The sequence below is a fragment of the Buteo buteo genome, chromosome 8 (assembly GCF_964188355.1).
Source record: "Buteo buteo chromosome 8, bButBut1.hap1.1, whole genome shotgun sequence".
Classification (NCBI taxonomy): Eukaryota; Metazoa; Chordata; class Aves; order Accipitriformes; family Accipitridae; genus Buteo; species Buteo buteo.
The window spans coordinates 1,984,101-1,997,489 of record NC_134178.1 but is presented as its reverse complement, the minus strand read 5'-3'; the positions used below and the strand labels follow the sequence as shown (position 1 = coordinate 1,997,489).

Genomic DNA, 13,389 nt, shown 5'->3' with positions numbered 1-13,389 from the left:
CAGGTAAAGACCCAAGCTCTTAACAGAGCCACGAAATTTCATCAGACCAAGATTTGGAGCGTGGGTGGAAAAAGCTAGTGGATCGAAAAATTTTGATTGTCACCCACTCCGTATTCCCCGAGCTTGGGTGTAAACAAGTACACTCAGTGAAAGCAAAATTGCAGGTGCGGGAAATATACTCCCCCTCACAACTTACGGCTTCTTTTCTTTGTGCTTTCAAAATACCTGGGAATGCACCGATAAACGATTAATTTCTGGTCTTGTATTTGTCACACAGGTCTGACAAGAGAAACCGAACGGATTCCAATGAATGGAGATAATTTGAAATATTTTATACATTTGTATGAAGACTATGAACTTCCTAACTCCACAGTACCCCGTAGGAAGCATCTTCTTTGTACATTTATGTCAACACTTTCTTGTTGCCCATTCTGCTTAACATAGGAAAATACTGCTGAAATCAAAAAGACCACGGCAGCTAGCAATGAATTGGTATATATTCAGCAATGATTTTGACCTGAGAATGGGGAATAGTGTAATCTGAAATTTGAGCAAAAGTAGAATAAATACTTTTTTTTTAAAAAAGAAAATAATTATTTGCAATTAATTTGGCTTCTTTCCTTTTGAAAAGAAAAATCAATATGAACAAAAGAGGTTTAAAACGATTTGACAAAATGCAGAATAAATGAGGAATGTAACGTCTAATTTCCTGTTGTGTACTCCTGGTTATAGAACGGGAATTGTGTATTGTGTAATAAAGGAAATGAAAATATTAAAAGGGATGGTCTTTCTGGTGAGTTTAGCTAAATTCTTCTTTTGTTGTAGAGCCAAAGTATTTCTTTTCCTTGAGAATCTAAAATGCACTGGTGTTCTGATATTTATGCATCACCTTTACTTTATACAATGCGAATACAAAATGTGAGCTAGCTGACAGAAAACCTGCAACCTTTATTCAAATAAACAGGTCATCCAGCTTTGATGGAACATGCTCCTGAATATAGGTGAAGGATCACTATCTTCAAAAGCCCAAATAAAAAGGGAACATTGAAATACTGATGCTGGGCAAAAATCATGTACGATTGCACCAACTGTTACATACGATGATTAATCCCTGACACTTCTTTTATACGGACTGTACATAAAGAAGACTGTTCGATGCATATTCTATTTTTGGAAATGAGATCTTATTGTTAGAGAAATTTAATACACTGTGTCTCCTTGGTCTCTCTTGTGTTATTTACTGTGAAGGGATAAGAGGAGCTGTTTTATAATAATACTCTTCTGCCGTTGATTGAAACTATTCTACATGCTCTGAAACTCTCTGCCTGGCTCTTGTTTATTCAATTAAAATAAAGATAATTATTCTGGTTAGAAAACAGATTTCAAGTGGAATATTACTAACAACGACATCCATTTAATTCTGGTGCGCTCCATCAGACAATGCAAATCTAACTGGTGATATTTTTGTATTTTAAGTTATTAGATACATTTGCATGGCTTTGTACAGGAAATTAGAAAGAAGCCCCACTCGCTGCAGCTCAATAAAAAGGACATTCTTGTATATTTTACTTTCAATATGCAATACTGACATTGCTTACCATCCTGCTTCAACCTTATAAGCTCATGGGTGATTTCCCTTAATGCCTTCCGTGGAGGCGAGCATCCCGAAAGAACAGGTTGAAATGAAAGTGTCAAGAGGCAGAATGCATCAGGAGCTCCTTTCATTTACATACCGATAAGATTAACATGTCTATTCAATCGAAAATGAACAATTTTCCCCCACACTGCATTATCAGTCACTGATACTGGCCTGCATTGTTCCTGCCAGTATGGAAGCGAGAAAAAGAGGAGAAAATACAGGATCCCTTGAGCCAAAGACATGTTGAAGGCAAGATGAGTCAGGGCCTCTGCTTTGATTATTCTTTACTCACTTTAAAAATTCTCATTTCAGAGAACTGCGGAAAGGTAAAGACCACGTTTTTTTTCCCCTCCTTTCACAGTTAGGAAACTTCATAGTGGAAATTCCAGGGGATGGGGAGAGCTGGGACCACATCACAGTCAGCACGTCTGAATGCGTAAGTGAAAGAAAAAAAACCCCCCAAACATCCCTGACGCGTGCTTATTTGCCAGATTTCCACTCCTTGTGACAAAGTGGAGGGGTACCACTGGTGGCCGTCGAAGCAGCTTAATGCTGGCGAGGGGCTGGGCAGAGGCAAAGAATATTTTTTCTTAGCTTCATTTTTAAGCGAAATTTCAAAATATGTATGATTTTAAACTGCAAGGTCTTAGCACTGCAAGGAATCTTTATTAAAGCATAAAATCAGGAACTAAGTGCTAGGAAAAAAGGAGGCTATGAAGGCTCTCTGGGTCTCAGCTAGCAAACTGTTAACAGCGGGTTGAACCATGCCGTGCCAGTGACGTTACTTTTCATCTAAGTCTTATGAAAGGGTCTGACTGTAGGGCACACAGAGGGCAGTGAAAGATGCCCCAAAAGCAACTCTGCAGTCCCTTACTTCTGGCATGGAAACTTTTGCCCCTCAAATGTTACGTTTTGGCACCATTATAGGGAAAGGTTGAGGTCTTACAATGACAGATGAGCACAGAAATACGTAATAACGGATCACACTAAAATCACACCTCTTTCACCTGGTTACGTGCCAGCCTTTGTCAGTACGAGCCAAACTCGTTAACAGCGATATATTAACACCTCGCTGATGAGATGATACGTGACCACCCCCAGGCAGTGAAGCCAGAGGAACGGTCGCAGCAAAATAAATAGTCGTCATATCTGAACCACAGAGATAAACTCCTCTCTGCCCCACAACCCCTAACCTGCTTAATGAGGCACCCAGGAAATAAAGCAAAACGGCTGGATTTCAGCGTCGTCCCTACGCTCTGGTCTCCATAAGGTGCCGGTGCGACAGTAAATCAAAGGGACAGAGTTGCCCTGGTGTCACTAAGCTCCATGCGTGTCAGGTGGAGGAAGAGGTTCCTTTGTTAACTCCCTACCCACTGCTTTGCACGGCAATTTTTGGGTTTTTATCCCAATGCTGAGAGACGTCTTTAATCCAGCTGAATGTATTTTTCAGAGAAACTGCTCAAAAATGCGGTGGAGACATGTTCTGTTAGAAAAACAGAAACAGTTATTGTGCTGTGCCCACGGCAAAGGGTTTAGTCTAATGAGACACCAAGACCCCGACACTTTCGGGGAGAGACTTTTAATCATCAGCCATGGAACAAAAAAACACGCTCTGATGATTTCTCTGATCATCTGCACAGAAAAATCCAAACACATGTAACTTGGAGGTAAAGGTAGAGGTAAAATAATAATTACTGTTACCTGAATTTCAATTGATTACTCTGGTTTAATCACTTTCAGTTAAAAGATTATAGTGGTACTGCATTTCTAAGACAAATAGTGTTACTTGCCTTAAAACTCTGGAGGCTTGGCTTTATGCATAACTTGAATTATAGAACTAAACCGGCAGTTTTGCATTTTCTCTGATAGCATAAGCTGTTATTTTTAGTAGTAAAAGCAAGGCCCCACTGTACTATTTACTTACTGTACCAGCAAAACATCTGTAGCTACATGCAACTGTGTTTATGGACATGAATCCCCCAAATCACAGTCTTGAGAAGCAGTTTGTGGAGTTCGGTGGCACCTTACCAGGACTGTGCTCAGCGCAGTCAGAAGGGTGATAAAGATGGCACTTTTATTTATCTCTTGTTCCGTGCAGTCTGTAAATTATATATGGGAAGATGTAATAAAAATCCGGCTCTTTGGCTGTTTTGTATTATAAAAAATTGATGTTGAGAGAAGAGAATCAGAGAAGGCTGTCCAAGCAAAATAGTTATATTTTTCTTGGTAATAGCTTTAGGGCCAAAATGTTGAAACAATTTTCTTTTGCCCTCGTGAATAAGTCCTGGTTTCTCTAATGTGTGCTCATTTAATTTGCATGAGTTTTTGCTTTATGAGTGAAGCAGATTAAGTAATGCACTTGGCAAAAAAATCCTAATTTTGGTATACAAGCTGCCTAGTACTACTGGTACTTGAATAATTACAAAGAAACTCCCCCTAAATCCAGTTTTTCAGCCCTCAGAAAGTACTCCAGCTTTTCTCCTTACTTTATGCCCCAAGATAAAACAGTTCTCTAGAGACAAAAAAACTAAGGGTTGGATATAAGATCAGTCAAACTTGGTAAAATCCAGTTCTCCTGTGTCTTTGGAAGCAGTCTAAAGCCATTTATAAAATAAACACATCTGTTCATATGTTATGCTCACTTCCCACTACATTACGTTGCAGTAACAATGAAGTGGATGTTTTCAAATATATCCTACAGAAGACTGGTGACTAACTGCAAGCGCCACAGCAGAGTGCAATAGCAAAGTGACAATGTTCTGGCCCTGATACCAGCTGTGGGTTTCATATGTACAGGTGGTTGGTAAATCTTGTCTGGTAACTAATTACATTTGATTTTGTCGGGATGTCGTACTGTGAAAAGTGACCTAATCCTTCGCTGTACTTGTAGTGAAACTGGGATTAGATTCTCTTTCTTAGAGATGCTGCATTCTTAGTAAATGTTTTTTGGAGGTACTGCAATAGTTTCTATTGAGAGTATTCTTCACCTAATGCAGTGGTTCTTCACCTAATACTTAGGACTTCCCTAGCTGATCATTTTCAGGGTCAGAATGGGTCTTAACACATCTCCCTTCTATCAGGGGGCTGATAATCCAAGCCCTGACCTGAGCAGAAATGCAGAAGTCAGCATGCCGCTGAACTGGACATTGTAATGACACAGCACATGGTATTCTCTGTCCTTCTTAGCCTTAGTGTTGACCATGCGAGGCAAGTTTGGATGTGATTTCAGGGCTACCAAGATCCCTGCTGCCATGCCACTTTTTCCTCCTGCTCGGCTTCCCTAACAGATATCTCAGCAGGGACACCGGAGCAGGTCCAGCAGGCTGGAGAAAGTTATGTGCTGAGCTGACATGTGCCAGATGAGGGCTTAGAGGAAGGCCAAAGACTTGAGGAGACATCTCAAGGCCCTTTGGATCCTTACTGAACTCAGGAAAACCACCTTGCTCCTTACCGACAGACCTGGTGTGTGCCGAGGTGCTGATTTGGAGATGCAGGGTGAGCGATGGCAGGAGCTGGGGGAGTTGACTAATTAGGGCTCTACTTCTCAGTGTTGCTGATTGCCGTCACAGATGCTGCCACCCTGGCCTGGTGGCCGTATCTAGAATTAGAAAATCCAAATTTGTGCTTTCTTACAGAAACTAGGAAAGGAGCACAAATTCTTAACTGCCTTCCTGCACAGTCAAGCAGCAACTGCACACGCACAAAAACCCAAATAAAGCACTGCCCTGTGAAACACAGTGTCCTCCTCTTCCCATGACAGCCACGTGTCACCAGAGCTGGGGTATGGTTTACCACCCCTCTGGCTTTCCCAATGTTCGCGGCGCTTCTCGCATACTTGCCGCATGCACATCCGTGCGCTCATCCTCCCTTTTTATTGCTGAAGGTTAGTGAGGATAAATGAAAGCCTCCAGTGCCACTTTCTATGGCCAGTCTAGATCTCTCAGATAATCTTCCATGAGGTCACCCACCTCTTCTAAATGTCATGCACGCATGTGACCCGAAAGCCTTCACAGGCTGTCCTCACGCCCGAATGACATCCCAGTGACTCAGGCACTCCGAATGAGGCCGCTTCTTAATTCCCTGCTTTGACTGTTTCTCCAATAAACTGCCGCTGACCATCCTCGATGCCGCTGCTGTCGCGCGGGGCAGTGCGAGGAGGGGAGAACTTTGAGGAGAACTGGAAAAGTGACACTGGACGGCACTAGGTGGTTGAGAAGAATTCGGTCAGCGTCAAATTCTTATAGTTGTGACACACATGGGACATCTGGGCTCTTCCCTAGCCCTTGAGAGGAGAGGAACGTGCTCTGGCAAGGCAAGCGAAAGCCGTGTGTGCTCCGGTCATGGGTCTGACCTAAAACGGAGGGACAGCTCGCCTGCTGGTGTCACGTGGTCACTGAGGCTACGCTGGTTCGCACCAGCTGGTTTGAGCAGCAAGCAAAGCAGCATGTTGGGGAAGTGACTTTTGCATCGCAGGATGGGATGGTTATTTCAGGAAACGCACACGTATGTCAACGGAGGCATTAGTCCTCCAGAATTTGGCTCGTTGTGTCCCAGCATTCACACTGGTGTTGTATTGCCCGGCAAATCTTTACCGAGGGCAGCTTCCAGCTCTTCAAGGGGGTCTCTCTCCTGCACCTGTGTCGACTTGGTATGGGACAGGATGTATCAGATATAGAAGAACACGGCTGTTTTTAGATCCTTGCTTATTGATTTTTTTTGGCTTACTGATATTTTAAATACCTTGCTCCTTCTCCTCAAGGAAAAACAACCAAAGGAAAGTGACATCCAGAAATGCAAATTCCTAATACCCAGAACAAGAACTATTTCTACTCTACCGACTTCATCTAAGATAGAAAGCTGCCTACTTTATTTATCTTTAGGTGAGACAGGGGAAAAAAAAAACCCAAAACCAAAAACTCTGACATCAGTGGTGGCAGAGTTCATTTCCGTACTACTCCAGTCAGCTGTCAAAACCGCGTTCTTTACGGATTGATCTCCGCAGAAGTGCTCAAGTCGTGACATCCCTGGGCAACAGCTTTTTAAACAGCAATGATGTTGGGCAATGACCTTCCAATGGCTCTTCCTTGTGAAGAGAGGCAGTGCTTTCAGGCAGGCACTTTGCATCCCCTTTGTTCTGCACATTTTCAGCTTACTGACATGCTCGGTAAATTTTCCAAACAGCAATTATGGTGTCTCCAAAGCATCACACACCAGCTTGCGTCCCAAGCTTTTTCCTATTTAAGGCTTTTTTTTTTTTTCAGCAAAGCATCTCTATTTAGAAAATCACTTGTGTGAATCACCAAGGTCTGATAAGACACACGCTTCATAGTTCAGAGGACTTTGTGATTGAAGCCTTGTTGTGAGCAGAAGATCCTAGAGTACAGCCCTCAGAGGGATTCAAGACTGTGTAATCCATCTCCTTGCCTCCAAGCCCAAGCAGCTATACTTGCCTAATTCCAGGCAGAATTGTAGGAAATATATTCTTTACAGCACATGTTAAAGGTCCACCCATGATGGCAACCCTACGACCTCCCTAGGCAACCTATCCCAGCACTTTGTTATCCTTACTGTAGAAAGTGTTTCCTAATTTAAAGCTGATATTATTGGCCTGCATAAATGTAACATGTGTGTGTATTACATATGATGCCTGTGCAGGAAACAGGCAACACTGAGTTGGGCAATCAAATTAGAAAATGATGTCAATCCTATCAATTTCCATCCTAGGGGTGAGAAAGCAAACCTTGTATTTCCCAAGGCATGATTAACCTGCAAGCACAGGGCTCTTGAGTGGGGGCCTTGGTCTCTTGTGATTCTTCTAGGACAGATGACAAAAATAATGAGTCTTAAAAGAAAGTGAGCTGGTTCTTGCTGAATCCAAGCAAGAGCTAAAGGATCCCAGTTAGGAGAAGAAGCTCCCAGTCATGTGAAGCTTCACCTTCTCTAATGCCTATATAGACCGAACCCAAAACAAGGCAGAAAAGGAAGAGCAGAAATGACTAAAAGTTTAAAAGTCAAACCCCAAACCACTGCACCAGGCAGAGGGTCTAGCTCAGCACACAGTTTATTGCCTTCACAGGCAAGTAGCTCAGATGAGTACGCAGGTGATTGATTGGTGTCATTAGAAATTATGTAATTCAAATGAAAAGAGTCAGCATGAAAGGAGTCAGAGCACAAAATTCGATAACAGCTTCCCCAGCAATTCTCCTGCTTGGGATTTTTGGTCACAATGAAATGAAAGGTAGGTATAAGAAATAACTGCTGGAGAGCATTTCTTGTCTGAATAGTCTTAGGAAGTTGAGATGAGGTTTGTAGCTAAGATGCATTGAAGCTTTTCTGGAGCTGCAGGTTACTACATAGAGTTGTGTAGTGGGTGTAGAAGGGCTACAATAGTTTTGGAAAACCTGGACCTTTTTTTTTCTTAATACAAACTTTCACCACTAATAGCAATCCCAAGAAAATCATTTTCTCTCCCCTCCATCCAGATTTATTATACGAGAAAGTAATCCTGACTTCCCAGTAGACCATTAGCATCCAACACATCAGCCCCATCTAAAAGGATAAGCAGAACAAAGGCGTCCATTTCCATCACCGAATGCATAAGCTTTTAAAAATAACATGCTGAAATGGGCCAAGAGGAGAAGAACTTTACTCCCCCATCCTTACACATAAGTCCCATAGTGATGCCTGCTTTTATGGCAGCTTGCATGGGAAGCCAGTGTTAAATAGTTTAAGGTTGAATAGATTGGCTCCCCTTGGAGCTAGCATCTGTGACCTTTAGAAGACTGTGCAAACCAGAAGCTGGTAAATATTTGTTTCTAAGAGAAACCCAAACAATTAAGAGCAACAAGATTTATTGACAGCAGTGACTTACAGCAGCGGCCTCACGGGAGGGCAGTTGCCAGCACTTTCTGAGTGTTTCTAAAGTGCCCGTCGCACACAACGCTGTCCTGAACCAAATTGGACAGTTTGGTGTCACCTTGATAACAGAATCACTGCATTTCAGTAAGTAGGAAGGACATTGTCGTGAGGGGCAATGGCCATTAGGATTGTTTAGCTGCCTGAAGGGACCCTGGCCTCTAAATGCCCTTTCTGCCTTTGAAAATGCCCTGAACGATTTCTTCCTGATATCTTAGGGATGCCTATTTATTTTCTCTGTTTGTCTTTGTAGTTGAGAATTTCAAGGTACGGGAAACAACAAATGGCCCGCAGGAACTGAAGTTCTCTGCAGTACCTCTTTTCTGGAGGTTGTGGTAATGTGTTGTAATTCTGGAGGCTGTGGAATTGTAGTATTTTCTTCAGTAACTCTTTTCTGAAAATATGAGGAAGATCAGGAGAAGGCCCTACCTGCCTAGCTAAAAAAAAAATAATAATAATAAAAAAAATTAATCTTTTAATGAAAATATTTCCAGAGGCTGAGGCAGTAGGAAAGAATCCCACAAGCCTATCTGCTTCTGAAATAACCCAAGTGAAATCAGCAGTAGCGGCAGCGGGGGCAGCCATGCAGCGCTGGCGGCTGAAGACTCTGCGCCCTGAAGCGTCGGTGAAGGCTGCAGCAGGGCAATGTCTGAGCAGGGATTACTGCTGCCCTTCCCCGGCCTCGCTCACCCCATAAGACTGCTGACGTAATGAATACACGTCAAGCACATCAAGAGTTAACACGTTAAAAATTACCTGCTGTAGGTAGAAACTCATCAGGCTCTCTTCTGTAACAGATGAGGGGCTCAGCTGTAAAAGGGTCTGATCTTTAATACAACCTTTATTCCAGTAGGACCATTAGGAGCTGAATATACCCTGCATGTCAGGTGAGAAAGCTGGTATGTAAGGCTGAAAAATTAAGCTAAGACTGATACTTTGGCCCCCCAAACTTCTCTGTGCTAAGAATGTTGTGTTTCTGCTTGTACCAGAGCTGATGGCAAAGTTCCTATTGGCTTCAAAGGAATCAAACCCAGCCCCTATTTCCATACAACTCTGTAAACTTTGAACTGGAAAATACTTATTAGATCGCAAAGCTCATTGAAGAAAACGGCAAAATATAACCCCCCGCAGAAGATGTGTCATGTTTCCAGCAGCTGTTTTGTATTGTCAAAGGCAAATAAACCCGCTTGGGGAAAAATGGAGAGGTGATTTGTATGGTGATTGCTTTCATTTTCTTTTTATTATTTCTACTTACAGCCTCTTAACCATAGTCAGGAGTACTTTCCTAAGCCACAGCCTATACCTTAGAGGGCATTTGCTTGAATGTGACTTAGGGAGGGGAAGAGGATGGAAGAGCTGACTCCTAACCAGCTCGTGTGAAAAGCACCTTGATGTCAGAGAGACCTCTGCAGTCTGCAGCTTTACTTCATCTGCGTGGCGTCCTAACAGAGGAAAAGGTCATTTGTGTTTTCTCCTCTGTGGTCCCAGAGCACTGCTTGGTCCTTACCTTTCTATCCTTATAAAAACGAACCCTAGTTCTAATTACAAGTAAAGGCGTTCAGAGACCATTGCAACATGGGGAACCAGTCCCCATTTCCTTATCATTTTCTTAGACCTGAGGTGTGTCTCCCAGTTATACTGGCTTTGTACTGGATACACGCATCGCTAGGACCGGGGCAACCACGTCAGGGTGGACCGGGCTCCCCGCAGCGGGGCCAGAGCTGGGAGCTGCTGGGGGTACCCGACCACAGGCGAAGGGAAGGACCCAGCTCTCCTGCCATCAGCCGTCGCACAGCCCGAAGCTGCAGCTTTTGCCGCTAGATGTGCCCAAGAAAATAAAGTTTGGGACCCCAGTTCAACCAGTTTTGGGGAGGCGGGAGCTTTTCGCGGCAGTCAGAAACGTTCCTGTTATAGCAGGGGGGGCATCCACGCCTGCAGCAGTGACCCACGAGCCGAGCAGCTTCGGCCAGGGCTGTCCGTGTCCTCGCGGTCCGAAACCAGCAGCCAGCCCGCGCTCTGAGCAGCCCCGAGCTGGTGCGGAACGAAGGTGGTCCCGGGCAGGGGCTGCAGGTCCTTCCCTGCCCCGGCTGCGGCACGGGGAAGCGGAGGGAAAGGGAGGGCGAGATGCGGAGCATCGCCGGTGGCACCAGACCATCGGGGGAGCGGACGGACCCCGAGCAGCCCTCCGCTGTGAAGGCCGTTAGTACAGCTGCTCAGAAATGTTAAAATACACATTCACCTTCGTTATCCTCCAGCCGCATTGCCTGACTCATCCCGCTGCTGTCGCTCTGAAACGGGAACCCAAGTTACAAACTCTCCCAACTTCTTGGTTTTTTTACGCAGCCGGGAAGCCCACGTCTAACCGGCCGAGAGCACGGTGGAAGCCATAACAACATCCGTCTTCATGGGAGGCACGCGAACGGGAACCTGAAAAAAAGGGAGAGGAAACAAAAGAGGCACCGGCTGGTTGGAAGACTGTTATTTCGCGTTGCCATCTGACACAGGATGCTTTCTCGCATCGGCGTAGCTAGTGCTAGCGTAACCCGGTTGGGACACGGCCCCCCAACCCCCGCGTGCCAATGGTATTTCCTCCTCTTTTTCCACAAAACCACAGAAAACCACCAGGCAGCCGTGGCTTAGCGGCCGTGGCCTCGCGGCAGGCTTTGGCTGGGGTCCCAGCCCTAACTCAGCCCCTTCTTCTGGAAACCTGGCAGCCTAAGCCCACCTCATCCAAGCCGGTAACTTTCTCCTTTGCTTTTATACACAGGCGTGATCTTGCCAGGCGCTGCTTTTAGCTGCAAGAAAATTTCTTCCCCTTAATGTTTTGTTCTTAAAGACTGCTTTCCCTGGCTAAACATCCTTTGCTTTAAATAGATGGGGTGACCCAGATACTATTGTGAATGATTATTCGAGGATGAAGTACAGACTCTACTCCAATGATTTTTACAAGACAACTTAAATCAATACGATCTTTCTGATTAGTAGTTTCTAGAAAACCTATATGCTACATCATCCCTATTACATTCATCATCCGGCTCACTTTTGCTATATTTGTTCATGCGGCACATTATCAAGCATCTGAAGCGTTGCCTCTGTTGTCCTCTGGACTGTGCTGATTTCTTCTGGAACAAAGTGTAGCTTAGAAATCCTCCGCTGTGGATTTTTGTAATGAATATTTTACAGTAAGCCACTTGTTACTAATGAGCCTAATTTTACTTGTGCAACTCTTTTTATAACCTTTACTCTTAAAAAAAAAATTGGGAAAATTTACAATGGTAGTTGAAGTGTTTATTAACTGATGGCCTACTTGCAAGATTCAACTGAAGACAGCATTGCAATTTGGGCCATTTTTCAGCTTTGTGTAGGAAAAATGTAACTGCAAGTGTGGAAGCCAACATTTTTCACAGCACACCTCCGAATATTCTTTTTTATTGCAGACTGTCTACTGTAGTATAGCAATAATTTCAAGAGAAAGCTACTAAAAGCCTGACATCTAAATCTAATTTAAAGTCTAAATGATGCACATGATTAAAAATGTATTATCTATTCCCAGCAAATCAGTATCATTGAAACACTAATGTTTCCCTAATTTTAAGCACCATCTAGTGAGTCAAACATTAGATCTGATCTTCCAAATTACGGCTGAGAAAAATAAGATCATGGCTTGACTGCATCACACCTAGTGCTAGGTCTGTTCCTGAGATTCATGTTAGCTGTTTAGTCATGGTCTGCTCTCTTGCTAATGGACATTAAATATTCCTCCCAAGGCGCTGAAGACCCGAGCTGCCGCCTAGAGATAATTTGTCTGTTGACAAAGGAGGGTGCCGGCTGAGTAGGCTCCCTAGTTAGACAAAGCTAACTGCCTAAAAGTGGAGCAGGGAGAAACCTCATTTCGATAATGATAATCTTTTTTTGTCACTCCAGAGCAAGGGACTGGAAAGGACGTGGCTTTATTTCAATTATAAGTGAAAGAAATAAAATCTCCGGGCAAATAAACAGCTTTATAAGGAGCATGATTCTTACTATTTCTATTAGCCGGCTTGCCATGAAGATGGAGTAGGTCTGAGAGGGAAACGCACAGGAAATCTGCATACAATTACAGGACCTGCTGCTCTGGCACGGGTATTAAATCAGTTCAGTTAAATCCGCGCCGGCTCCTGTGGCAGCGCGCTGTAACCGGCTGGCAGTACAGAATTGGTGCGGAGAGCAAGCGATGCTCGGCCGGTTCGGTTAACGGGGCATCGCCCCGGGCACAGGCACGGCCGTTCCGTCTGAGCCCCTTTTGGCCTCTCTGAAGTCACGGTGCTTGCCGTCGGGGCTGTGCTGGTACTTTTGACGCCTGCCAGCAAAACCCGGGCAAGCCTGGGCAGCATCTGGCCTGGCCTCGCTGAAGGAGAGGAAAAGGCACGTTGCCTTTGCCTGGGAGTGCATCGCTTGATGGGGGGAGTGCGTTTTGGGGGCTGCTGGCAAGACCCGCCATTGCCCAAGCCACATCTTTGACCCTTTTCTGGTACATCTACATGCGGGGGGGGGGAGGGGAGTAGGATTTAATTGTGTGTCCTCCATCCCAGCTTCTAGGGCTTACCAGCATACGCAAAGCACTTTTTTAGCAGCGCGGGGGCGTAGGGAGGGCGGCTGTTGGCCATGGCTCAACAGCAGAAGACACGTCCAGTTTCGGTGCATTGGGTGGGCGTCCCGTGCCGAGGGTTCTCGCCGGGTGGTGGGTTCCCAGCTGCCTGCCCAGCCAGTGGATCACCTCTGATGATCACGAGTCTTCACACCGTGAAGAAGGCTGAGGACCTGGCCCGGGCCTCAGAGACCTCTCCCCTGTTGTA

The 13,389-nt window shown here is 44.7% G+C and overlaps 1 protein-coding gene across 8 annotated transcripts in view; it reads left to right on the top strand.

The window, feature by feature from the left end:
- The window catches only part of SMPX (small muscle protein X-linked), a 40,004-nt gene extending 38,628 nt beyond the window's left edge, over positions 1 to 1,376 (top strand). For all 8 annotated transcript variants that reach the window (XM_075033449.1, XM_075033444.1, XM_075033447.1 and 5 more), the window contains exon 5: positions 278 to 1,376. The gene's annotated coding sequence lies outside the window, so the exon portion shown is untranslated. The remainder of the gene's footprint in view (positions 1 to 277) is intronic.
- Positions 1,377 to 13,389: the final 12,013 nt, after the last annotated feature.